Below are 27,328 nucleotides of genomic sequence, written 5' to 3' on the forward strand. Positions count from 1 at the left end.
TAGGTTTCATAATTCGAATGAGTAAACACTTTTATAATCCAAAGGCCCTAATTTCATTATATTATAAATTTGTCAGAAGCCATTTGGAATACGCCTCTCAGATATGGAATCCCCAGTATGCCATATATATAAGTAGAGCTTACCCACCACATACCGCACACCGCATCTAAGGACATAAGTCTCCTTGGCGGTGCCCACATACACGGAAAATTTGCTCGTTGTCAAACGAGAAAAGCTGCCCGAAGGAGCTCTCTGAAATCTGGTAGCCTTAGCATCTTTGTGCTGAAAGAAAGTAATCCAGAAGTACATAATATGTACTTCATTGGATTGAGAAGAGAGGGAAGTGAATTCTTCACTGACTGGAATTAAAATAGAAAATATTCAAAACAAATTTATAAAGTACCTTAAATACAAAACCGGTATTTCTTATGTATCTACTCTCACTGCCTTCACCTTCCATGGAATCATTTCTCTACAATACCGCAGAGTGTGTGCGGACCAACTACTGCTTTACAAAATTATGACAGGAATGGTTGACTGTACAGAGCTGCTTGGTTTAATAACAATACATGTGCCAGCCAGGATTTGTAGACGGTACCACCTGTTTCATGTACCAATAAGTAGAACATCGTATGTTAAAAATGCTTTTTTTCGTAGGACTTTTTCAATGTACAATACAATATTTAAAAATATAGATTACACAAACATCACTCTGTCAGATTTAAAATTTACACTAAAAATGCATTATGTAACTTAGTAGACATTATAATAATAAATATGTACATCTCCCCTCCCCTCCTTATCCTCTCTTTAAGCATTCTTGTCCTTTTCCCGCCCAATTTACATTAACTTAATGTTCTTAAAATAAATATTTAAAAAATCGATTATTGAGTACATGAAAATAACATTTCATATGTATAAACTGTATGTATTTATTTGATATGTAATATATTTTCTTTACTAACTTTGTATACTATGTGGAAATCTGTTATTAGTTCTGAGTTTATTCACTATATCTGTTTGTTTACTAAAAATATGTATGTAGAACTGTTATTTTCCCAAATAAAATAAAATAAAATAAATAAATAAAAACAAAAATTTTGTGACAATTGTTTCGCCTTGTTAGGGCATTTTTAAACGAATGTGAAGATTAGATGGATTGAATGTACTTATATAGTTATATAATTCAAGGTACTTAAGTAGAAAGTAAAAATAATCCTATGAACTATAGCATCTTATGAAATATAGCTATAACATGCCTGGACTTCCATATTCCCTTCTCAAAAATGTTTTTCCTCTGTGTTGAAATAAATTTAAACAAAATTTATGTTTATATAAATTTCTTCATAATATTTCAAACATGTTTTAAAATTAAAATGAACAGCAACCTATTTTAATATTACTGATATATTTTTGACAACAATTATTCAATGTATAAAACTATAAAGCTTCATTAATTATCTCACAATACAAACATGTATGTCAATAAATACTTACTTTGTTATATTTTTTCCGAAATTCAAACATGAGTACCTAAACTCCCCATTACCTATTAAACACTTAGCCTTGCCCTTAACCATTGGTTTTTCCCTCAATTATGATTAATGTACATACTATAGTTCATAAGATTATTTTTTATTTCTTCTTAAGTACCTTGAATTATATAACTATATAAGGACATTCAATCAATCTAATCTTCACATTCGTTTGAAAATGCCTTAACAAGGCGAAACAATTGTCACGAAATTTTTGTTTTTATATTTTTTATATTTGTAAAAATAAAATAAAGTGTTCAGTAGACTCAAATCAGTGTTTGATTTTTAATATTATAAGTATAAATATGGAGTTCTACAAAATAAACACCATATCAATCGATTACCTGTAGATGCCTAGACTTCTATATTACTTTCTTTAAAATGTTCTTCATCATATGTTTAATACTTAAGGTCGCAATAATGTTCTTAATGACAATAATTATGTTTGGTTTCTGGTATTTGTTCGACGTTTAATCATCAGTCTGGCCATATATGAAGCAAAGTGTAGTAGCATGCAAAAAAAATCTACAAATTAACCACTCTCTAGGGAGTAGAGAAAATTCAGAATAGTATCATTTTTCATTTAAAAAATACACCATTTATCTTATCCCGCATATAATTGAATTATTTACCTCCTCTAAAATTATAATATTAACTTTAATAACACACGAAAATTTCTAAAAATTTATTGGGAATACATAATATATATAAATATTATATAACATACCTACCGGTTTAAACAGGTGTTTATCAATTGATTGGAAGCAAAACATAATATAAATATATACTAACATAAAAAATATCACCAAGATACAGATGAAAATTAACTTATATATTTTTCAATTGAGACTAGACGTATAACAATGCCAATGCTGATTTATCATGATAAAGAAATTAATTTAACGGGAATACATTTCCATAATTAATTTGATTGTGTTTTAATACTCTTTTTGGCCAATTTCTGACATCATCGAGGCAACATGACTTGTTTTTTTTTAATTTAATTTAATTTGGAGAACACTCGAGTTTATTGTTGTTTTTGCAAGAAGTGCCTGGAGGACATTTCTGCATAAGGTTGTCAGCTGTTTGTGTGTTTCCTTCTCCGTCGTCCACACAGATCCGGAAGCGAGAATCATCAGCGCAGATGAAGCCTTTTCCATTGCAGTTTATTCCACTAGAATTGACCAATTGCACCACGAGCAAAACCTAGAATATACAAGATGATGATTGTGAGATATTATAAAAAATACTAAAAGTATTCATAGATTCATCATGACACAAGAAAAAATATGGTAGCCACGTTAACACTACTTATGACCTGCCATTGGGTGGATTAAAGTAAATGATCCCTTTACATACATTATAATACTCGCCATTCTGCCTTCTCTTATATATTATTTTTTAAATAAGTTAGAATACATTTAAAAATAAAAAATATGATATTAAGCCAATCTACACATAAAATCTCAGCTGTATGTAAGATTTACGATATCTACCGTATACTTAAAATTTCACAGCATTTTCTATGTTAAGAATAGCGAAAAATAACGTTTTTTTTTACATTTTTTAAGTAATAAAAGTCTATGAAATACTGTCCAGTAAAAATAAAAAATTTTGCTGATTATTAGTAGCATAAAAAATATTTTTAATTCCCGCAAAAACGGTCATTCCATTGGCTACGCCCCATATACGTCACGATTCATGTTTATTTGTTTCTGCCTATTCAAACTTGTTTAGAATATTGTCACGAGTTTGACGTCACAACTGCCAAGGCCAAACTATTTAGCAAGGTATTTATATTGATTTTTTTAACATTTATGCATGAAAACATTTCTCCACAATATCTATATTGATTTTGAAAGTACAATTAATTATTCTTTATCCATTTCATGTATTTTTATTGGTATTCGTAGTATGTGATATTTCCCTGTTTTAATTGTCAACCATGTCAACAAAACTAGTTTTAGTTACTAATTTCTACCTTTATTCGTGAACTCAGTAGCTTTTACACACACTCTATTTTATTTTACAGTGGCATTTATTTTTCATCTTCCAATAAAGCAAATATAAAATTGACAATCAAATGTATTAATACTTTAAGAATATGTGTAATGACTTCAGTCAACATAGATTATTTCACATCTAAATAATTTTTATAGTAAACCGAAAAATATGAAAAAGAACATAGGAATATTTGAAATCACATAAGCGCTATTTTAATTGTGACATAATCAAAATCAAACAAAGCCTAAAAGGGGAATTTTTTCAACGAATTAAAAATGCGCCTAATGAATACATCATTATTTAAATTTGGTATATATGACACCTTACGAGCGTAGGCAAACTTAAATGCCGAGACCCGTCTGTAAAACTAAATTTAGCTCAGTTCAGTGCCGAAAATCGGCGTTTATTATAAGTAAAGCCTAGTATTATTTTTTTTTTTTTTATATATATTTTTAAATTTTATTTCATTGGAAAGCCAACAGACATTTATACATTTATAAGAATCAGTTATACCATAAATACATATCATGAAGTCAAATTAGAGGCTTCCACATAATATTGTTATTGTAAATGTTGTCACATAAAAATTATACATAACATAAAATAACTAATCATACAAAACTTATAATATTCCTAGAAATGTAAATGAATATTGGTCACACAGTTGCACATTACAATAAATAATACAACTATAGTTGACCATACAGTGTTCATTTATTATGTGCCTACATACAGAACTGCACATAACCCGCATAATATAGGCTGCGGATTCAAGGCGCAACATCATAACTTGAATTATTTTTGGAAATTTCACTTTTAAAGGAAGTTAAAGATATGTTATTAATATCAATACAATTTAATTTCTGATTACACATATGGCAGGTTCTATTTACGAATGAATTTTGAAACGATTTAGTTGAACATTTAGAAATTTAAAAAATATAATTAATTATAAAAATATTGTTTGCAAAACACTGAAGAAGCTAAAAAAGATACAAATAAGTTGAATCAAAATATAAGCAAACATATTAGACACTGTCTATGCTTCTTCGTCTTCTTTAAAAAAAAAAAAAAAATTATAGCATATTTTTTATTAGAGATGTCTTAAGATTAAGACAAATTACGACAGAAACACACCATTTTTTTCGCTCCTAGATTATACGAGTTCAATGTATTTATTAATTGTATGATTGACATGACAAGTTTATCTAACCACACAATTAAAAAATGAGCGAAAAAGAGGGTTATGGAATGAAATTTGCCTGTTGTCTCAGCTAAATTAATAGTAAAATGGGTTTCTTTTTGTTTTATGTTCAAAAATATTTATTGGCAGATGTGATATTTATATTGTACATACGTTTGTGCTAACTTTCAACAATTACTATTCCCACACGCAATCTTTACCTAAGTGGATTTTTTTTTCTTATTATATATTCCAAAGCACAACGTACATTTACTCTTTATCTAAGCAAAAGAAAAGAAATGTGTTTTTTTTGTAATTGGTACTTGAATACTGAAATTTTTCCTCTAGGGGGTACTCAAATTAATATTTTTAGGATTTTCAAAGAAATTCTGATTTTTTAAAAAAATATTCCTCAATCAATGTTACGGTACACGGCATGCATTTTTTATAGATTGGTAATTCAACAACTTTTTTAAACAATATTAAATGTTTACCCCGTTAGGAATCGAACCCAGGACCTTAAGAATGGTGATGGAACGCGCCAACCAGTACACAACGAGGCGGAATTATCTCCATTTGATTTCTTTATACAGGATTTTTACCTGAAAGCTATCGAGTCGAAAACACTCGTTCAGCAACTCAATCACAATAGCCGCACTATTCGGTAATTACCGACGCAATAAAAATAATTAAGCACCAGGGTCCCGGTTCTATTTCATATACAGAACTTTATTCGTCATCCGCCTGGACACAGAGAAAAGTGTATTTATAGATAATTGTAAATAATGATCATTAAATTTGATTTGAAAAGCTGGAAATATAAATACATTTAAGACATGTTTATTTTATTTAAGTAATTAATACCTGTGGATTTATGATAATTCTTTATAAATACTTACCGAGAGTGTTAGTAGAATGATGGTCTTCATATTTGTAGTTGTGGTGGTAAGGTGAGTGTTTGATTAAGTGGTTCGAATCCGTCTGAATGCTTTTTTACTACAAACGTTGCTTTATATAGGTAGTTTCATTATTATCAACGTCAGTGTTAACAGTTTTTCGTCTTGACAGTAATTATTTATTTTGCTAACAGACGTATGAAGCTATTTACTTTCCTTTGTTTGATTTACTCAATGATAAAATAATAGTCTAGGCTCATGAAATATTTAATACCACTATGATGAATAATGAGGAAGTTCAGTACTACGGGAAATTTGATGCATAAAATGTTTTCTTACGCACGGTAAAAATCAGAGGATTTAATTGTGCGGCGAACTTTCTCGAAAATGTATGAAAAAAATCATCAAAATGAACAACGTAGCTAGTTCCTCCAAATCAATTGATGAAAGAGTATTGTGATAGATTTTCGGTTTTCAGGAAGCCAACTCACTAATCAGCAGAACTCACCAACGAGAACTAGTGACCTCGGAGTCATTTTAAAATTACAAAACGTTAATCAGAGCATCCTTAAATCTTTTGTTCTTACATTTGGCTTAGTTTTTTTTTTTTCAAGTAAAAGAAATATTTGCTTTCTTACGATTTACGCAAATATTTCATTTTGAGGGCCATTTTCAACGAGTTGTAAATAACTCACTATTAGAAAATGGGAATCAAGTTGGGGTAGAGTGGGAGTGGGATTCGAATCACGGACCTTTGAGCCATGAGTCCGAGACACTAGCCACGGGACCACAACCCGATTCTTGATTAAATTGAATCGTTGAATATTAACTAATAAACCACTGAACTTCGTTATTGCGGTTTTAATTTATTCGTATTAATATACTGATATACAATACTTTTATACTTCCACACTTTGTATATGGATTAATAATATGGTCGCAATGTAGTAAACAGATGCAAGAATCAATACGAAGAACAATGAATAAAGCACTTAAATTAACATTTAATTTTAATAAATATACTAAAACCACAGATTTATTTAGGATAACAAAAATGCTCAATCTAGAGGAATTGATCTACACAGAAAAAATAAAAATGATATTTTAGATGAAAAAGAATAATATAAAGACAAATATTAAATTTAATTTTAACTACAACATACATAAAAAAATACAAGAACATCAAATAATTTGACTTGCGAACAACCTAACCAATAGAAAAAGAAACAGTTTCTTGTATATAGCAATAAATTTTTACAATTTACTTTCTAATGATCTAAAAAATATACAAAACATGTACGTACTTAAAAAAACACCTAAATAAAACAGTTCTTACAGCCCGTGTGACGAATGATATGTGATGTTATTTTAACGAATTTTTATTTAAACTATTTTGTTATTATATGTAATATCCCCTCATACCAGTACTTTTGCTGATTGGGAATATTTCGTACAAATAAAAAATGTAATATGTAAATTTTAAAAACCTTGTATTTTGTCATAAATAAATAAAAATATAAAAAAATCTCATTGGCACACTTAGTATAACAATTTATGACCTAATTTTTATGTTTTATCAGTTCCGAAATTACGGATGCACGGAAGTCGAAAATAAATTAAATGTTACTTTTTATATAACCTGTTTTCAATGTTAAACGGGAAGGGGGGGGGGTATCTAGCAATATAGCACGCATTTTACTTTATTTATTTATTTAATTTCATGAAACAGTCATATTAATAAACAATACATATAGACAACAAATTACAAGACCAATTTCAGGTTTCACATAGGAACGAAAATATAAAAAAACAAAACGCACAGTTTGCTAGGGGTAAAGAAAGTGGAATAGAAAAACAGGGAAGGAAGAGAAAAAGGAAAAAATAAGTAAATATAAAGCAAAGCAAAGAGATTTAAAAATAAATATTAATATACAAATACATATATACATACATACATATATATACAAACACACTGATATATTATATATATACATACATGTACACACATAAACATAAACAAATACACATACATGCAAACATACGCATACATAATATGTATATATACGGTTAGTATCATACCTAGGGCATTCGATATACACTGCAACAATACCAACAAATCAATGATTTATGATTTTTGCTATTTTGAATATACCGAGGTATCTTTATTTTTATTATTATTACATTTTTCTTATTATTTTTTTACCTAAGTGTGTTTAGTAATAAAATCCCAAAGTTATTATATAGAACAACGTATAAAACAACTGTTTAATATGTTTAAATATATTGTTATTATGCTATTTCATAATTTTGTAATAGAACACTGTTATGTTAAATGTATTTATGTTTATGTTTTTAAAAGGCATTTGTGCAGTGTACACACTAATAAATAAAATAAATAAATATGAGTGATAAAAAAGAAAGTAAACTAATAAGTAAAATAACAAATAACAATTTAAAATGTTAGTCTTGTAACGTCTCCATCACAATTTTGTCATTTTTTTAACAATATTTTGTTTCGTTGGAAAGATTTATCTAGCTTAAATTTTTATTGTATAACGAATGACGAGCATCTCTATTAATGTATTTTATTTTACCCAGATTCAATTGTTGAAGAGATGGTGAAAAAAGATGAGTAAGTCTACTATTGAATCTGGGTATTAAAAACTTTATTAGTGATAAACAGAATCAATTTCGTAATCCATATAAATAAGTGTATATATAGATGCATTAAAATCAATACTAAATACCTATTTCTAACAATTTGTCAGAATAAGCTGCCATGTTGAGTAAATAAATTTGTAAACTCCGCCGCCGTCTGCCTTTGACAAATAAATATGTCGCATATAAGGAAAATTGACCAAACCACAATTTGATTGTTGTTAAATCAAGATTTTAGTTGTACAGACAAACTAATCGTTTTGCTATTTAGTACACCTTTGATTTTAAGTTTCTTTGGTTTATATAGACAAAGCATTAGCAATGTATTGTGTTAGCATGCAAGAGTTTTGATTTTGTCTATATTACCTGTAGCAGACGTTTATAGACTTACTTGATCAATTAACAATTATCAATTTAGTATAAATACTTTAAAATATAATTGGACTTGATTTTTTTTCAGTAAATTATACCATCCAGCACTAAAACTTGCGGAAAAAATCTGGAAATCGCAAAAATTTTACTTGGTCGGTTTTCATAGTATTTTTATTTGTGATTAATTTCTTAAGTTTCAGCTAAAAGAGTGTAATAAAACTTCTTAATAAATCAACTTTGATAGAGAAAACCTACCTCGACCAGCAGCTGTTCTGGGCTGCTATTCTGATAGCTTTGACAGCGCGGTATAGCGCGTATTTAGTACGTTAATACGCGCTATAGTACGCTATAAAAGCGTTTGGAATAGCAGCCCCTGGGGGAATCTCTGTCAGCCACGCTATTATTTTTATAATTTTCTTTCTTTACACATTTGTTTTTTTTGCTAGATAAATTAATAAATCAACAAATGTGAGAATTGAAAAAATGTGGTTGTTTAAACAAAGGCAGAATGGTAAATTTTACACAGTGGTCACTCAAACCAGCCAATGACAGGTCATACGCCCTGTAAATGTCAAGACTTTCATATTCGTTTCTCTGAAATGTAATCTATCTAATTTATAATACGTTAATCTTTATAACGCCATTTTATCGTTATCGATAATTTTCGATTAAATTCAAATCGAAATTTTAAATAAAATTAAAATGTTTTATTAAATTACTCTTGCTTTGTGAATTATTTATATTTTAGTATAATTATTCGTACTGTTCGAATATTCCGAAGTAAATGATAATGTTCGGTTATTAAAATCTAATACAAAAGAAAACACGGTCTAAATTAATATCAAGGTTAGATTATTTATTCAAGCAAATTATATACCTACCAACACTGCAACATCTCATGTATTTAGCATTGTTGATAGGTACCTAGGTATATTAAATTTGTGCATGTCGACTTGATCAAACTCACAACTATTGCATTTGCATTTACTCATTGCACCTGCTCAATTAATGGAAATGTCGAACGTATTCTTTAAAATTAGTATAAACATAGATAAAAAAATATTTTTTTAAACCATGCAGACAATTCTTATCTTTTAAATTTTGACCCAATTCCAATATCTGTTAACGAAAATGTCATTATTTGATATGCCATATATGTTCATTCGTTTCTCGGTGAAATTTTGAAATCTATTTTTGTTTTTCAATTATAAATCTACAAATAAAACAAAACCACGTTTAAAATTTTCAAATCATTTTTAAATTAACGGTTTTTCAAGCTGTAATACGTATAGGACAATAGGCCAGGGGCGAATTGTCTAAGTAAGCGATTATGCACAGCTTACCATTATATTTTACTTTCTATAATAATGTTTTATAGTAACTATGTTTATGGGAAAATAAATTAAATAATTGTTATTTATTATAAATTACCACTATCGTTTATATCTACCTAAAAAAAATCCATAAAGTCCGTCCAGCCCGTTCTCGGTGAATGATGAAACTAGCCGATTACCTCAGCTTATTTCTCCATACAAAAAAGTACACTATAATTTCCGTCTTTAACCCAGTCGCGTTTTTTTAGCACTAAAACAATTTGCAGATTACAAATATTATTTGAAGATTCTCTATTTGGAAACTAGTATTTCGAACATTATTTCCGAAGGACTATTTTTATTTGATAGGATACCGTTGACATATTATGTATCACATAGGAAATTTGGCGATTGCAGTGACCGCTTTTGGTATTTTATTTTATTTTAAAAAGAATCGGCCAGTGCTCTGTGTTGACAGTTACTGCTGAATATCATTGTGGTATTTTTTAATAAAGTTTTTTACAAGTTACGTAAAGCTACGTTTATCGGTTTGGTTAATAATAATTGTTGTTTGAGTTGGTTTTCACAGAACCATAAAAAAAATAGTCATTTATAATTATATTACTTACATTTTATGTACTTATTTGTAAGTACAAATTATCATTTTTTTGTAGATTACCTATAAAATAAATCACAGCTCGCCACTGCAATGGGCATATAAAATACTACTACGTACTAAATTGATTGTGAAAAATTATATAACGATTTATTATTTATTTATTTACGGACGTATTATATTATATATATATATACAGTAAGTCATTGGGCATATCTGGGTCAAAAAAGAATACATAAAATAAAAATAATTTTGTTTGTTTTAATAAATAAAAAAAATACACCTGTGTCATTTAGATATAAGATGTTATGTTTCTTTTTTACTTTTTTGTTTTTTGTATTATGTTCACTATTTTTTTTTGGTTTTAATTATTCTATTATTTCATACTATTTACTACATGATTATTGTGCACTGCTGTGATTATTTCTGTTAATTATTATTTTGTTGTAAGAGGTTCTATGAACCGTTGATGGATAAATAAATACAGAATTCAATTATTATCAGTACATATATATTTTTTCTCAATTTAATTTTAAAAACATCATTCGTCGCAGAGCCGCATCCAAGTTGCCTAAGAGCAACATTTGTCTCGCGAGCCGCAATTTCCGAGTACTGGGTTAGGTGAACGATGATGATAAAGATTGATAATTTATTAAAAAGTAACCACAGTGCAAATTAATATCGATTTGGAAATTCTCGGCCTGAGTACCTACGATTGTTTCATTTATTAACTATACAGAAACAAACAGTTGACAATGATATAATAGCATAAAAAAGATATGGTTTCAAGACAGACCAGCGAAGTTTCTAAATAAAAATCATACATATTAAATTGTGGTACAACGAAAAGGGGTGTTTGTGTGTATTAGTATGAGAGTAAGTGTACAGGTGTATTTGTGTGAGAGAAAGTTTTCAGGTGTGTAAGTTTGAGTATCATTAAATGGCAAGTGGGAGTGTATCGCAGCCAGAAAAAATGAGTATTAATTTATTTTTAAATAAATTAAGGAGCATGTTAAATATATCAATAGATGAAGAAAAAGCATTATTGTTTGAGCAAGAACGATAGAGGAAAGAGTGTTTTACATAGTACAAGAGACTGGCAGATGGAATAAATACTTATGTTTTGTCACACGAAAGGGGACATTAAGAATAATTTATGGGGAGTAGGTTAAAAGAGTCGCATAATTCAAATATATAGTTCGTCTATTTTCAAGGGTAAAAAATCCATTTTGTTTAGCAGATTAGTTTTGCTACAAACTGCAGCTAACTTTATGATTAATAATCCTAGATGATTTTTTTTTTTTTTTAATTTAGTCTTAAAATAGTACAAACATAATGTATGAATATTAACTAATGCCTCATTACTACACACTAATTATTAACATTTCCTCACAATATCCGTACATTTAAAAAAAACTTTTTTAAAGCCAACTCGAATACAATTATTTTTTAAGAGCTTACTTTTATACACTTTTTTTTAGCATGTATTTAAATAATATAAAAAAATGTGGTTTTCTTATTTCTAATGGTATTTCCTTATAATATAACTGAACAGCTCGGTGCATCAACGAGTTCTGTGTTTTTGTTTTCTTACGAAATGGCAGCCTTACTTCATTTTTATTTCTAGTTTTATCCGTGTTCACATTGATTACAAAAAACCTTTTTAGTCAACTCTTTTGAGAAATAACCGTTTATCATTACATTATTACATTAAAATAAATCAATTAATGTTATTAAATATTTGTACAAAACCACTTACCGATTACCATTTTAAAAATGTTATTATATGCAAACATTTAATAACATTCATTAAAATGTTTGACCGCAAAGTTAATACTTTAAATATTAAGAATATAAAATATATCAGTTGACGTACTGTCATAATTTTTGTGCGTGTGGGCGGCTTTATAAGCGGGAGCGCGTTATTTCTTCAGAGAATGTCCTCAATAAATGTTATTATATGCAAATATTTAATAACATTTCTTCAAATGTTTGACCACAAAGTTAAAGCTTTTAATATTAATAATATAAAATATATCAGTTGTCATAGTGTAATAATTTTTGTGCGTGTAGGCGGCTTTATAAGCGGGAGCTTGTTATTTCTTGTTATTTCAGAGAATGTCCCTGAGGACATTCTCTGGAGAAATAGTAACTGAGAAACTGTAGCCCCCTTGATGTAATCATCAAGAAGGGGGCTACAGTATGCTAAACATCCAGAAAACAGCAATTCTTTATTTTGAAAAATGGTAATTCGAAGCTGAAGAAAATTTCCATGAAAAGTTCCTGAAAAGACTGAATCGTTTTTATTATCATAGAAAAAAAATTAAGGCATTTGCCGTGTAATTTAGAGAAAACATGAAAAATGTGTCCTTAAAAATCTAAATTTCGAAAGGCTTGAAGAATCTCAACTTATTAATTCCCTTGATTTCATCAGATGTTTTTCAATTTTAGCAACGAGGACAAAGTTCTTCATCTTAATATGAATTTTCTAGTTACCTGGACTAATTCAGTCAATAATTCATATATTATGTCCACAAATCTGAATCGTCTTTATACTAAACTGTAATTTTACCGTTTTGTATAAGTTTTTTTTTTTTTTAATAACCTTTTCCGTGCTAATAAATTAAGCAATATTAATTGCTTAGCATTAAATAACAATTTTTTAATCGCCATCCCTTATAAATAGGCATTGAATGGCGAATAATTACAAGAAGCAAACACCGTCATATTATTATTCATTGATTTACTGTAGTAAGTTGACACACATTTATATTTTTCATTCTGGAATATTGTTTACTTAAAGAATAATCTTTAAGTTACACAAGTGAGTATACTGAATAAATTAATGACACAATAAAAAAACAATAGCATGTAGTAAAAATTTGTTGACTTTTTGGACTTGTACCCGTATTTGATATGTACTTGCCTTTTATTTGTTATTTATATCATTAGTTAATTCATTTTCATATTTTAACAAATGAAGACAGAAATAAACGTTTTTTCAAATTAATCGATAATCCGAGTACATAAAAAATATTTAAAATCAGAACTATTAATTTCACTTCATTTTATATTATTATTATTATTTTAACGCTGGCGCTGTGTTAAGGAGAAAATAGATTATGAATAAGTTTTACCATTATAAGAATTTTCCCGATAGAATGATATATTTTTTTGGGATAAAATGTAGCCTGTATCGATTGCCGGTCCTCCAACTATTACTTTGCACAAAAAACGATGATCCGTTAAGCTAGGGTTTCCTAGGACAGCGGCGCCCGTATTTTAACGGCCGTAGTGAACGGTGATGCGGTGGACGGCCGTCGTAACGGTGACTAGAGAGTGGTTTCCTAGGAAAACGATGTCGATAACATGGTTAAAAAATAAAAACACTCTCTAGTCACTGTTACGACGGCTGTCCACCGTATGACCGTTCACTACGGCCGCTAAGATACGGGCACCGCTGTCCTAGGAAACCCTAGCTTTAGTCTACTGAGACGTAGCATTTTTATTCTGTTTTAATTTCAAATCATTTTTCCATTACGAATTAATTTCTCCATTAGGATTTTTCCAGAGAGGGTGATATTTTTTCGGGGTGAAAAGTAGCTTTTGACATTTGTCAACTCCCCGGCTATCTCTATGCAAATCACGTCGATATGCTGCTCCGTTGCAAAGTAAACATAAAAACACACTTCGCATTAAAAATATTGGTATGGGTTGGTTCCTGAGTTTTGTACAAATAAATGCTCGAAAAAGATTGGTGGAAAAAATAGAATAAGTAAAGTAATATTCATTTATATTTTTATATATTTACGTAAACCACTTTAATTTTGAGTTACACTTCAACCGGTTTCGAGGTTACTACCCCATCGTCATGAAACAAACTGTAATTTAGGCTTAATTCCTGACAATGAGGTAGTAACCTTGAAACCGGTCGAAGCGTAATTCAAAATTAAAGTGGTTTATACAAATGTATAAACATATAAGTGTAAAATGTCATTCCACAAAGTGAAAAATATTTTTGATAACAATAATATAACATTTATTTATTTAAAACCATAGAAATATTCAAATGAACACAAAAATAAATATAAAGTACATTTCCTGTTGAAATAAAATAATATTTTGAACCAAACTATATAATATAAAGTTTGTATTTGAAGCACTAACTTTGTGGTTATTCATTATAATAAAATAAATGAAACAACTTTGTTTTTAACCACTAATTTCATTATCAATTCATTAGTTACGTAAACCTCGACAAAGAAGCTTGTTTGCTTTGAAACCGGTCGGTAAAAAATAAAAATTAGTGATCACAAACTATATAAACCTAGCTACCATTCTTATGACGACGTATAAAATCATGCTTATTTTCAAATGTTTTTTATTGTTAAAATATACAACCCATTTTTGTTATTGTTAAATACAGCTTGATAATGTTCTAATAAGACGAGACTCGTCACATAGTATATACCTACTCTTGTATAATATTTTTAAAAATGTGAATAGAATCCAATAATATGTTTTTATTTTGGATGCATTACCGATAATGTTTCTCTTTTTTGCTTATCAACTGCAATAATGTATGTATCCCTTTAATTTATTCGTTCCTACGTAAGCTTCTATAAATATAGTATATGTATGTGTGCTATAATTTCACATTAAATAATTTAAAAAATAATGGCCCACGCTCAGTGGGCATTTTTTCCAAACTGCACTTACTGACTGTATTTTTAAAATATTATTTTTTTTGAAAATAATGTTGTTATATTTTACAAAATTAATAATATTACAAATCGGAAAAATAGACAGATTAAAAAAAAACTTTAAAAAATTGAATTCTTCAAATAAATAACTTATACATCTCTAGACGTTTAAAAAATATATTTATAGGTGTATTAAATGTTGCATAATAATGTATGTATTATTTCGAGCTTAATATTAAGATTCTTCAATGCCAAAATGTTAAGGAATTATCTCTTCCTAGCCATCTCAAAATCGGGCCCTCTGTAATTTCAACGGAAAGGTAAGACAGAAAATTTACCGGTATGTTCAATGAGGAAGTTCAGTGGTTTTTTTTAAAATTTTTATTTGTTAATAGTCTGTTAAAATAAGTCAAATTTTTTTTTTTTTAATTTTTATATATCGTATTATCGGCGCTACGATTTTTCAAAGTTTTGTATTTCTGAAATAACTCCGCGTGTAACGTCAGAGGTTCATTTCCGCTTATTCTCATTCAGTTCTTCCCATTGGTCCAGAAGCGACAAGCAGACCGGAAATCTTCCATAGCTCTTAGATTATAGGTTGATTCACATGAACCAGTGACGTCATTTAAAGTAGTGAATTTTTATCAAAATATTTATTATTATTTTTTCTGTACATTTACAAGAAACTTTGCCGTACAATTTAATGCTCTAATTTTTACCCCGCGTAAGAAAACATTTTTTGTATCCAATTCCCCGTAGGGCTGAAGTTCCTCATTGAACGCTGCGCACTGTTATGCAGAAAGCAGCCAGCTATTGAAAAGTGAAACTGAGATAATAGCACCTCTGTGAAAAGAGTGAGGAATCAAATCTACTCAACAGTTGGAATGTTTTTGGCTTTGACAAATGACAAACAATAAATACATTTTTTTAAATATTACAAACAAGAACCTAATTATGTAGGTATTTGACTAGTTAAAAAAAATCATAAACATTTCTAGTATACCCACGAACAGGCCATGCCTTTGTGGGACTCTCTTGTTTATTATCATTTTTTTAAACTCTGTTTTACCTCTTATGTATAATGTAAAAAAAAAACAAAAAAATTAAAAAATAATGATTTTTAAAGTACCGTAAGATTTTTCTAGTGATGTGGTGTTTTCGGCAAATTGAGAAATGCCGTTTTCTTGATAGACACCATTTTCAGAAGGTGAATAATACAGTTTTTTTAACTGAATATAGAATTGACCTTTCTGCACATGAAAACATCAATATCTAATTTGTTTTTCAAAATTGTGGACTGGCTGCTTTCTGAATAACTACGTTCAATTTTAAAAAAAATATCCCAAAATTCAAAAACATTTTTTTTTTACGGGAATTTTGTAAACGTTTGTAAGAAATATTCAATTGTTTTCCATATTGAAAAACATCGGTATACTCTTACACCTTACAATAACTGAGATATTCTAAAACAGATAGAAAAAAAATATTTTGTATTGTAACATTGTAAATTTGAATTAATTCGCAATGCTATATTATATAATACTATGTCTGGCCGAGTTGAATGTAGGAGAAGCCGGGGTAGAATCCTATATAGATGGAATTATCAAATAAAGGTGGCTACGGGGCTAAAATTTGATGAGTCAATTCGTCGGGCTGAGGACAGACTGGAGTAGAAAAGACTAATCAGAAGTGTTCATGGTGATCACGATCCTCAGCATTAAGGGACTGACTTGGAAAAAGAAAAAGAAGCCATATTAATTATTTTTACATTACGTCAATTAACATAATAATAAAGCTTAAATTAGCTTCTTTTACGAAGCATTATATTATTATTTGTGGAATAACCTAATCATATTATTGTCTTAGCAAAGATATGTTATCTAGCAACCATACCAGATAAACATTGAATTCTTAACAATTTACATAGTCAATATGGCAGATTATTTAAAATTAAACGTCAATTTAATTTATTGACAAATCATTGTGGTAGTCTTTTTTTCTGGAGAACACGCCTCTGGATCCTTATTACTGCAATTGATTTTGGCTGGACACCTGTAGGCATCCGTCCATACTGGGACAGTTGTCTCATTTTTGGCAACGCATTTGACGTAGAATCTGTTGTTCAGGCATAGGAAGTTTTTCCCATTGCATGTTTTCGGTGGTTCCGGAGGCTTTGGTCGGTCAGAAACTGCGGCATGAAATACTGCGACGAACATCTGAAATAAAAAATATTCATAACATCAATTATTACAATCAAGGTTTAAGTATTTCAAAGTCCAAACGTCCCTTTATACCTCCGTGAAAAATGTCAACGCTTATCAGTTCATTATTTACCTCTAAAGAACCTTCTTATACCCATCCACAATTCCTTTTTCTTCTCTAACTTATGCGGCTCGACTGTGGAACTTTCTCCCATCCACTATCATAGATGTAACTACAGTAACTCTGCTTAAATCAAAACTAATGAAACATCTCCTTTCTCTTCCTTAATCTTTCTTCCTTTTTCTCATTTAATAAAATTGATTTACGGTAATTTATAAACAAATATCGTTATTTCAATTTTCGCACATCTTAAGCTTTTTATTTTATTTTTATTGAATGTATTTTGCAAATCGAATTATTTAAATAAAACTTTTATTTATTGGTTGGTTGGAAGAAATTGCCATTTGACAATAAACCCAATGGCTATGTTTAAAAAGTTAAATAAATAAAAAATAAAAATATTGTGCTAGTTGCTGTAATAGATCTAGTAATAGATCATCTTAATCAATTATAGAGCAGTTCGTATTTTTTATGATTGAGAGCTTCTTAATAGAGAAAAGTATCTATTTTATATATATTTTTTTAAAATATGAATTAATGTAATTATATTTTCTCCTATTTTAATCATGTAAATCATCTGCACATTGCGAGTTAAAATAAAATAATTAAAACAATGATTATTCTTATTTATTATATGCCAACATTATTTTACAACGTAAGGATAAACGACTCTCAAATGTTTCTAAATATTGCACAGCTTATTAGTTATTGAATCGATTTTTACTGTACTAAAAGTATACAATAGTAATCAAAATATGGATTAATTGTTTGAAATTTTTAAATCGTAGCTATCTTTAATAAAAAACAATTATAGAATATTACATCCTTAATATGGTATGCGTAGATATTTAATTATTAAACTTTTACCGAAGTTTGAACTCGGCTTATCTTACGCAACAAATAATATTCAAAATGTTTGTACATTTTTATAAAACAAACCATTTATTAACGTACTTACCAGGAAACAAATGATATAACGAACCGCCATTTTGAGCTGAATAATGCGAAATGAAACAGCTTTTTAACTGAGTCGCACAGGAGTCACATAGAGATTATTTTTTGAAAGATAACAAAACTTTGTGCGCAATAGAAATTATTTGAAGTATTTATATAAAATCAAGAATAGACGATGACTTACATTTTATTTATCCCATACAAATATGTAATTAAGTGTAAAATTTTAATTTAAATAAACATTATTTATTCCTTTTTCCTTAAATAAATACTCGGCATTTCTATTAACACTGTTAATTGTAATTCTTAATTAATTATCGACTACTTATGTGTTTAAAAATCTTGTAGTATTAAAGTGTTCCAATACTAAAAGATTTTTGGAATAAATTTTACTTAAATAAGTTTTTCATTTTATCTTGTAATCAATTTCATCACTGCATAAAAATAAATTAAAAAATCACTAAACCTGCAAAACCATAGGCTAACTTAAATATTTTTTAATTTTAATAATTTTCATTTATTTTCATTTACAGACGATTAAAACAAATTATGGTGTAATTATATTATGAAGTGTATAATACATATGTACCGTTCTTGTTCAAATTATTAGAACCACCCTAAAACTAATATATTTTTTGGTTTAGCGAAAGCCTTATTTAAAATTTGCGACAATTACGTTTTTTTCAAATCATTCATTATTTCATTTGAAAAATACATTTATATAAATAGCATAGAATTTAACAATAAAATATTTATAAAAATAACGTCATTATTTTGTAACATCGTACTTTGCTTGAATCATATTATTCTACGGGGCATGTTTTTTATACATTTAATACAAGTTTCTTAAATTTTTCGGTTTCTTTGTTTTCAATCAGTTTCTCTAAAAAAATTTGGTTGTTGGTTATCATGAGTTTTTGAAATCTCTTTACATTACTTATTATCATAAAATGAATTTATTGAAACGTTTGGATGGTATTTGTACCTAGAAATTAGAATAAAACATAATTATTATTTCCATTTACGAACTTTATTTAATTCAATATAATTTTATTTGTTGGGATACGAGTAATTTATAACTGCAATAAGATACGCATTTCTTGTATAATTTATGACATTTTAGATAGAGAAGCATTGTGAGGAAATGCACGTAGTCTAATAAATAGCACATCTTCTTTTTCAGCCTGTCACCGTTCATTCCTGAACGTAAGCCTCCTCCATCCTTCTCCACGCAAAATAGTCTGAGGTTATTTGGATTCACAATGTTTCCGCAAGCCTCGCAATGTCGTCTCTCCAACGGAGCTGAGGTCGTCTGGGGTTTCTGGTAATGGTCCGGGGGCGGTAGCACAGGATAAGATATACAAATTATGTACCTGTTATGTTTTTTCATTTAACTTTTTGCACATGATTCTAATTTTACATTGGCGGGCTTATTGCCAAAAGGCAATTTCTTCCAACCAACCAATTAAATAAAAGTTTTATTTTTATAATTCAAGTTAAAACATATTCAATAGAAAAGAAAGATAAAAAAGATCAATATATATAAAAATAGAAATACCTGTATTTGTATACCTACTCTTGATTTAAGGTTATTTATATCAATGAGATAAAGTAAACAAGAGGAAAGGAGGAGAGATTAAGGAAGAAAAATGATATGTTTCTTCAGACGTGATTTAAACATAGATACTGTAGTAACATCTTTGATGGTGGATGGGAGATGATTCCACAGTCGAGCGGCATGGACACTATATGAGTTAGAGAAGAAAGAGGAATTGTGGATAGGCATTAAAAGAGGGCCATGAGAATTAGAACAAAGAGGTAAACCATGAACTGATAAGCATTGAAATTTTTCACGCAGGTATAAGAGCATTAGGACGATGAAGTACATTGAACAGAAATGAGAGGGTGTGATAGTCTCTCCGCTTCCAATTTTGAGCCATATCAGTTGCCTACGATAATCAGAAATGTGGTTATATTTCCTAAGACCAAAAATATATCTTATGCATGTATTCTGAAGTCGTTCAAGTTTATCGAGTTGCTCACAGTTTAAATTAGTCATGGAAACATCAACGTAATCTAGAATGGATAGTAGTAATGCTTGTACCGAAGTGCATTTAGTATTAATGGGTAAGAATTTTTGCTAACTTCTAAGTGAGTGTAGACTTAAAAATATTTTGCGTCTTAATTCATTAGTATGAGCTTAACGGCTAATCAAATACAATTATTGAATGCGTTGCTAAGTTTCTTTAGGTCTTTCTAAGTTCAATTATGCTTCAAATACTCTATCATCATCATACCCCTCCCCTATTCGCACCCGATGGAGAATAGGGCGCTGCATTGGCACACTGGTCCGTGTTATTAGATCACATGGAAAGTAACGTGATCAAACCGCTAGAAAAAAAATATTTCAAAAAATATATTCTCTTCGACACGGCCAGGAATCGAACCTGGGCATGAGAGTATATATCTAAAACACTATAAAACATGGATTTCCAGGTCCAGGATTCTTGTTTTTTTACACAAAGAACTGCAGTCTTGATGAAGACAGAAGCGCCCCTAAGAAGTTAAAAATATTTATAATTTACAAATCAAGGCGTTTTACAAGTAGGCAAACTCACCAACATATGAACATCAAAAAAGAATTATGCTCTTTCACAAAAATCAACTAATAGTAAATATGGATATTCAAAAATAACAATATGCAAATGTTGCAGACTGTGTAAAAGAATAAATTTCAACAGCTAATAGTAACCTAAAAATACAAAGACTTCTTTTTTTAGAGTGGTTTTTCTTCTCATGTGAAATATCTTTCAATTCTTATGATTCAATTTTAAAAAGAGGAAAATGTCAAGAAATATTCGTATGTTACCTTTGCCATTTCTTTTCACAAGGAAAAAGGAAAAATAAAGATGTTTTTATGTTCGAGATTAAATTTATTTAAAAGGCATTGCGTTTTATATTTGTTTACAATGCATAAACAAGTAAAAGCAAGAAACAAAATGCCAATTCCAAAGTATTCCCATATCTCTAAACGACGTTATTCACTGTGAAATAACGTGTTTAAATTATCCAAGGAACTCCATAATCAATGTGGCCCCATTATACATTTGAGTAATGCTTTTCCGAATATACGCCATTCCTTTTTGCATACAAGAGCGAGCTTTAGTGCTCGCAGCCCTTAATTCGTCTAATAACTTTTTTTTAATAGACTGCTTTTTTTGTGGAGTTTTCTGACCTGAAAATAAGTTTAATCGCGTTAATTGTCTAGTTTTTTCACATTTCAAGTTTTAATTGATACGCTGACGTGACTAGAAACCAATATTATTCATCTAGCACTTGTCTGTTTCAAAGTCCAATGTTTAGTATTTAAAAGTCCCCTTTTTTTTAAGTCAATCAATTTAACTTTCATTTTTTACAATTTATCATTATTATTCATCTAGTTATTATACTTGAATTCTAGTTATTATTTAAGGGTAGCGCAGGACCGAGATGCTTTCGCTGTAGTGATCGCCAACGACGGGGGACCTGACAAGGCACCGCAAGAAGTTATTATACTCTCTAACAATTTAATTTACCAGAACATACAAGAATCACACAGGAAGCCATAACAGATTCGTATGATTAAGCTTTCGAATTCAACTCGGGTATCGAGAAACTACTGATAGTTTCCGTATAAAACCGTGCTGTTCATTTGGAATGTGTGAAGCAACTTCAGATAATAGGTGATTATAAACTAACATTTTAAATATTTTGCTAAACACTGGTAAGATTGAAACCGATCGATAATTCTCAACTTTATTTTTGTCGCCACTTTTATAAATGAGAATGATGAGTGCTCTTTTCCGGTGACTTGGAAAGACTTCATCTTTTAATAAGCGATTAAATATAATTGTTAGAGGTTTGGCGAATTGATTTGCACATTTGATTATGATATTTTTTTTAATTTTTTTTTTTATTATTTTTATTAACATACACGGCATAATTGCCTTTTACAAATTTATAATATAAACATATAAGGTTTGATATTTTTTAAACTACATATTTGCACTCAAAACTAAGGAACAATAATCAAGCCTAAAAATTATATAACATAATATTTAAAAAAAAAAAAGTTTGAAATAAAAAGTTTACGAGAACTTTAAAAATTAATATAAGAAGTAAATCAAATTTTAAACATAATAAGGTTTATAATAAAAATATATATAAAAACAGAAAATCATATATGAAGTAACTACATTAAATATGATTACTGCTCATCTTTGAAAAAGTTTATAAGGTTTGTTCTATAAGAACAATACCCCACATTAAATATATCCGATATGTGGGAACAACTATTGCCGAGTTCATGAAGTCGGTTTAATACAGCATTACAATTTAAATAATTATAAAATAATACGTTTTTACATCATAAATATGTACATATACGTTTTTTTCTCAGGGCGGTAATATTTTTTTACTATTTAAGGCATCTCATTACAAATTTTAAAACCTTTTTAATAACATTAGAATAATAATGGCCTATTCCATCAAGGCCGCTTTACAATGACATAGTTACGCACACTTATAAACTTTAATCTTAGGTACTTAATAAATATCGATAATAAAGTAAGTTCGTTTCTAATACTACATAAATATATTGATTGATTGATTTGGTGTTTATTTTGTAGAACTCCACATTTAAACTTATAATATAAGAAATCAAACACTGAATTGAGTAATTGTCACGAAATTTTTGCTTTGATATTTGTAAAAATAAAATAAAGTGTTCAGTAGACTCAAATAGATAATAATAAAGTAAGTTCGTTTCTAATACTACATAAATATGTTTGATTGTAAAGAAAAGTAACCTTTTTGCTGAATTAGTATTTTTAATAATGACAGTGAATGTCCTAAACCGAGGAAACGCAGTCTTCATAATTAAATCATACATTTTTTTTGTACTCCCACTCCCAGGAGTTACAACAAACTCATTTTGGGATAGAATAATATTTACATAAAGGTATGGTAATAATAATAATATGGTAACAAGTAATAATATGTACATAAAAACTAAAATAAGATAGCAAGCGAGTATATAATACAAAGAAATCAAAACAATTCATAATAAAAGTTAATATTAAACATTTGCATATAGTAAGAAAGAAATATCCGAGGAAAAAGAAGAACTTAAAACTTAATTTCACCTTCCACGCACCTCCTCAAGTAAACCTTGACAAAGTAATTTTTTAATTAATACAGTCATTTTTTGGCATTCTATAGGACTCCGGTAGCCTGTTGTACTTGCTACAAGCAAGGTACAGCAGAGACCTTAGACCATACCTTGTCGTGCGTGATCCAGGTACGTGAATATTTTGACTCGTAATTAATTGTCCAAATTTAGTTCCAATAACCTTTTAACTAATTAATTTAGAACCTTACTTAACGAATTCTTCGAAATTATAATTACAATCCTTCTATTGAGATTTTTTCAAACAAATTGGTTTAGGGAAAAGGCGGGCGCTTTCATTGGTCTAATGGCGGATTTTCTTTAAATTTGTTCTTAACACAGAGTTACCATTGTCGAGTGGAGTAATTTGTACGAGGACATACATCATCTCAATTTATTAATGATAAAAACTTACAAAATATTATTCCTTTATTGTTTAGCCTATTCAAAAATAATTTTATGTGTGTACCTGAATATTCCTATCTTCTGACACTAGACATAATAAATTGTTTTAGGCATATTTGAGATAACCTGAATGATAACATTACAACGTGTTTCAAAAAGTGACATTCAATTCATTTTAATATGTTTTAAAGGAATAAAGTACACAAAGAAAATTATTATTTCGTAACGAAAACGACACAGCAGGCTTATTCTGTCACAATTTCGTTTCGTAAGTTCGTTCGTTTGTCATATATCCATCTCATTCTAACGCAATCAAAACCACATTTCGCTCTCGTTCCATCTCATACGATACGAATGAATTTACGAAACGAATTATTTACAGCATAAGGCCATAGTGTTTGTAGTGTATGCGAAGGTTTTTTAATCTAGTTTTTGCTACTAAACATAGATGTCGTTCGGCGGTAAAACACCTTTTACAAGTTTCAATTTCAATGTAAAAATCATTTAAACGTTTTTTGCGATACTATATTTTTCAGCCTTAAGTAAACTTGGTATATTCCATGGTCAAGATTTTTATGTTAAGCTTATAATAAGGTCAGAAAAAACATTAGAATGTGTTCTCGAACAAAACTAAAATATACATGGCGAATTATTTTTTTTTCAAATTATGAAATATCCTTTTGATGTTTATAAAAATACATAAATCCTTAATATTTAAGTCCTTAAAAACAATGTTTACGTATTAATATCTTGTTATTAAAAAAATGTTTTACTCCCAATCAGTAATGTATTGTATTATTCTATTCGTTTAGTTGTAAAAAAATATATTGTTACTATCTACACTTTGAACAGAAAATAACTATTATTTATCTAAAATTTATATTTCAAATAATTATAAAATTATCTTAATTTGTAGCATTTTGTTTCATAAGTATGGACATTTGCTTCCCTGAGACTTTATTGCAACTTATTAAATACTAAAGCCTCTACGAAAAAAATGTTTATTTAGTACCAACATTAACTCTTTTTTATAATTCAGAAAATAAAATTAACATGAACTGGTTTTTTATGAAGTTTATAAACATTATAATACTGAAGACGGCGATTTATAACTTAATTATTTATATTTTATAATTAATTGTGATTCTTTATTGGATAAACTAAAAGATACTTTAATATAAGAATAAAATAACATTTCGGATTCCTAAATAATAATACTTTTTCTGAATTCGCAAACCATCGGATGGAAAATTATCATAATTTTAATAAAGACACCGGTAAATTGTTCATGTTAAATATAAAATATATAAAAAATATCACTTTAAAATCTTAGAAATAAGAAGTGGTTCGTAATAATAATCAACAAAATAAACAATATTTCCTTAGTCCACTCCTGTCTAGTTTGAAAGATCTTATCCATCTCACTCCGCACCTCCCATCTTATAACAAGAACAATATGACAAAAACATGACTTATTAGCTTCATATGTTTCGATTTAAAAACTGTTAAAAATAAAACAGCATAGGATTTATTAGTTAATTATATCTTGATAAAGAAGCTTTTGTAACTTTGAAACCGGTCGGTAGAAATTATAAAAAAATAAGTGGTCAAAAAAAAAGTTATTTATTTTAGATATTCATTCGTTTTATAAATCCGTAATTTCTCAAAAAGTTACTTAGGCGAGGATAAATGTTTTTAAAATGTTAACATTTTTTTTTATCTATACATATATAAGTCTAGTTAGTTGATATTACAAAAGTTGCTAAATTGATATAATAAGGTGCAGAATAAAAAAACACATTTTGTCAAATTAAATATACTCGATTACTTTGGAAGTTATTCGAGAAATTCACGAAATTTAATTGATTTAGCTTTGATTCATATTTATATAAATTATAGTATCATTTTGAACCATATTAGTCTTATAAACAAAATCGAATAAATTAAGAAACACTTTACTAGTCACATAATTGGGGAAAATAGTTAGATATTAGTTAGGAATTTGAATTAATATTTTGAATGTTAAAGAAATATAGAATAAATAATTTTCAAAAAACGTTTATTTACTAAAATTTAAAAAACAATTACATTTTTTGAGTTAATATTAAAAAGTACTTATGCAACAAGTTACTACAAATAACGATACCTTTAACTTATTAAGCTCATAAAAATAACTTCAATTACTTTTAAAAGTGTTTACCAAATAAAATAAATAGTTTGCATGGAAAAGGAAATGTTACATAATGCTATATTAAAATTAATAAATAAATATATATAAATAAAGAAGTTCTGTTTTCATCAATACTTGCTGAATTTGTTCCTATTTGAAATCATAAATAATTTTATAACAATGATTTTACTATGAAATTAAAACTAACCGTTTACTAATATAATAAATTATTGGACATTAAACCAAGAACCGTAATAATTTGGAGTCCATTGACTATTGCTTGCTTGCTCTTTATTGTCTGGTTGAGACCATTTTGTTTCGTGGTTATTCGATTCGAGAATTTTACTAGCTAAGGAGTTGTAACCTATGTCAAATTTAACTGGAACAGGACTCACTTGAATGTACTGACTTTCAATGTTTTCTAACGGGACTCCGTTACTTCCCACGTAAATAGTGCCGGATGGATTACTAAGAACGCGAATATAAGTATTTGCAGCGCCATTATTGTAGTTAGCTGTTACAGCGTTTACCTGGTAAGAGTTACTACTGTGGTCGATTCCAGCGTAGGGGGTGACGCGTTCGGAAGGCGTAACAACGTCCCCGGAGTAAGATACTAAACGATCTAAGGGAGTTACATTATTTCTAACCACCGGTACTGGGACAGAATTCTCTATCGATATTATGTTATCACGAACGTACGAATCTTGCAAAATATACTCTTTTCCATAAGATTTAGGATCGTCGGGGAAGAAATAGCTTACCCCGCCCTTATCTTCGATTTTCCTTCGGAATTACTGGGATTCGGAGTAAAGTACCGACAAGTCTGCGGTGTTTGCCAGCAACCGCAGGCGTTATTGCTACTTACGCACTGACCGTTGCTGGGCTGGAAAGACGAGTACCAAGGACAGTGATACCTCGTCACGGTGAAGCCATTTCCATTAGTTCGACAGTCGAAGTAAGAGTAGCAAGATCTCGAGTCTGGGAATCGGCC

General features: G+C 28.8%; 2 long non-coding RNA genes across 2 annotated transcripts; both read right to left on the reverse strand.

Annotated features, from left to right (window-relative positions):
* Positions 1–2,207: 2,207 nt before the first annotated feature.
* On the reverse strand, positions 2,208–5,779 carry LOC148275998 (uncharacterized). Its single transcript, XR_015823884.1, has 2 exons — positions 5,622–5,779; positions 2,208–2,741 (listed from the first exon to the last, which is right to left on the reverse strand). It is a non-coding gene; the product is annotated as an uncharacterized LOC148275998 (long non-coding RNA).
* A 10,536-nt stretch (positions 5,780–16,315) lies between these two features.
* Positions 16,316–18,700, reverse strand: LOC148275999 (uncharacterized). The gene is made up of 2 exons (XR_015823883.1): positions 18,561–18,700; positions 16,316–17,496 (listed from the first exon to the last, which is right to left on the reverse strand). It is a non-coding gene; the product is annotated as an uncharacterized LOC148275999 (long non-coding RNA).
* Between the last annotated feature and the right edge of the window lie 8,628 nt (positions 18,701–27,328).

Source organism: Micrasema longulum, unplaced genomic scaffold (genome assembly GCF_059751315.1).
Source record: "Micrasema longulum isolate JH-2025_06_02 unplaced genomic scaffold, ASM5975131v1 h1tg001302l, whole genome shotgun sequence".
NCBI lineage: Eukaryota > Metazoa > Arthropoda > Insecta > Trichoptera > Brachycentridae > Micrasema > Micrasema longulum.